At 61.2% G+C, this 2,500-nt stretch overlaps 1 pseudogene; it reads right to left on the bottom strand.

Annotated features, from left to right (window-relative positions):
• Positions 1–2,500, bottom strand: part of LOC124569776 — a 5,711-nt pseudogene that overhangs the window by 2,807 nt on the left and 404 nt on the right.

Below are 2,500 nucleotides of genomic sequence, written 5' to 3'. Positions count from 1 at the left end.
CCCGCCGTGGAAAATTGCAGCTTAAGAGAGTCATAGTTACTCCCGCCGTTTACCCGCGCTTGCTTGAATTTCTTCACGTTGACATTCAGAGCACTGGGCAGAAATCACATTGCGTCAACACCCGCTAGGGCCATCGCAATGCTTTGTTTTAATTAGACAGTCGGATTCCCCCAGTCCGTGCCAGTTCTGAGTTGATCGTTGAATGGCGGCCGAAGAGAATCCGCGCACCCGCGCGCCCCCGGAGGAGCACGCTAAGGCGGACGCGGCCTCGCAGCAAGGAAGATCCGTGGGAGGCCAAGGCACGGGACCGAGCTCGGATCCTGCACGCAGGTTGAAGCACCGGGGCGCGAACGCCGCGCAGGCGCGCGCATCCTGCACCGCCGGCCAGCACGAGGCCAACCAACGGCGAGAGCAGACCACGCCCGCGCTAAACGCCCGCACTTACCGGCACCCCTACGGCACTCACCTCGCCCAGGCCCGGCACGTTAGCGCTGACCCACTTCCCGACCAAGCCCGACACGCCCCGATCCTCAGAGCCAATCCTTATCCCGAAGTTACGGATCCAATTTGCCGACTTCCCTTACCTACATTATTCTATCGACTAGAGGCTCTTCACCTTGGAGACCTGCTGCGGATATGGGTACGAACCGGCGCGACACCTCCACGTGGCCCTCTCCCGGATTTTCAAGGTCCGAGGGGAAGATCGGGACACCGCCGCAACTGCGGTGCTCTTCGCGTTCCAAACCCTATCTCCCTGCTAGAGGATTCCAGGGAACTCGAACGCTCATGCAGAAAAGAAAACTCTTCCCCGATCTCCCGACGGCGTCTCCGGGTCCTTTTGGGTTACCCCGACGAGCATCTCTAAAAGAGGGGCCCGACTTGTATCGGTTCCGCTGCCGGGTTCCGGAATAGGAACCGGATTCCCTTTCGCCCAACGGGGGCCAGCACAAAGTGCATCATGCTATGACGGCCCCCATCAACATCGGATTTCTCCTAGGGCTTAGGATCGACTGACTCGTGTGCAACGGCTGTTCACACGAAACCCTTCTCCGCGTCAGCCCTCCAGGGCCTCGCTGGAGTATTTGCTACTACCACCAAGATCTGCACCGACGGCGGCTCCAGGCAGGCTCACGCCCAGACCCTTCTGCGCCCACCGCCGCGACCCTCCTACTCGTCAGGGCTTCGCGGCCGGCCGCAAGGACCGGCCATGACTGCCAGACTGACGGCCGAGTATAGGCACGACGCTTCAGCGCCATCCATTTTCAGGGCTAGTTGCTTCGGCAGGTGAGTTGTTACACACTCCTTAGCGGATTCCGACTTCCATGGCCACCGTCCTGCTGTCTTAAGCAACCAACGCCTTTCATGGTTTCCCATGAGCGTCGATTCGGGCGCCTTAACTCGGCGTTTGGTTCATCCCACAGCGCCAGTTCTGCTTACCAAAAGTGGCCCACTTGGCACTCCGATCCGAGTCGTTTGCTCGCGGCTTCAGCATATCAAGCAAGCCGGAGATCTCACCCATTTAAAGTTTGAGAATAGGTTGAGGTCGTTTCGGCCCCAAGGCCTCTAATCATTCGCTTTACCGGATGAGACTCGTACGAGCACCAGCTATCCTGAGGGAAACTTCGGAGGGAACCAGCTACTAGATGGTTCGATTAGTCTTTCGCCCCTATACCCAGCTCCGACGATCGATTTGCACGTCAGAATCGCTACGGACCTCCATCAGGGTTTCCCCTGACTTCGTCCTGGCCAGGCATAGTTCACCATCTTTCGGGTCCCAACGTGTACGCTCTAGGTGCGCCTCACCTCGCAATGAGGACGAGACGCCCCGGGAGTGCGGAGGCCGCCGCCCCGTGAAGGGCGGGGAAGCCCCATCCTCCCTCGGCCCGCGCAAGGCGAGACCTTCACTTTCATTACGCCTTTAGGTTTCGTACAGCCCAATGACTCGCGCACATGTTAGACTCCTTGGTCCGTGTTTCAAGACGGGTCGTGAAATTGTCCAAAGCTGAAGCGCCGCTGACGGGAGCGATTATTCCGCCCGAGAGCATCCCGAGCCAACAGCGGCGCGGGTCCGGGGCCGGGCCAGGTAGGTCCGTCATCCGGGAAGAACCGCGCGCGCTTGCCGGGAGCCCGAGCGCCCAAAGGGGCGAATCGACTCCTCCAGATATACCGCCGGGCAGCCAGCCAGGACACCGGGGCTCTGCCCAACAGACGCGAACCGAGGCCCGCGGAAGGACAGGCTGCGCACCCGGGCCGTAGGCCGGCACCCAGCGGGTCGCGACGTCCTACTAGGGGAGAAGTGCGGCCCACCGCACACCGGAACGGCCCCACCCCGCGGCGAGTGGAAAGGCAACCGGACACGACCCCGCCGCGGATTGCTCCGCGCGGGCGGCCGGCCCCATCTGCCGAGGGCGGAGGCCTGTGGCCGGATGGGCGTGAATCTCACCCGTTCGACCTTTCGGACTTCTCACGTTTACCCCAGAACGGTTTCACGTACTTTTGA

This window comes from Schistocerca americana, unplaced genomic scaffold, assembly GCF_021461395.2.
Source record: "Schistocerca americana isolate TAMUIC-IGC-003095 unplaced genomic scaffold, iqSchAmer2.1 HiC_scaffold_1534, whole genome shotgun sequence".
Classification (NCBI taxonomy): Eukaryota; Metazoa; Arthropoda; class Insecta; order Orthoptera; family Acrididae; genus Schistocerca; species Schistocerca americana.
The sequence above is the reverse complement of the archived record's forward strand: the minus strand, read 5'-3'. Positions and strand labels throughout refer to the sequence as shown.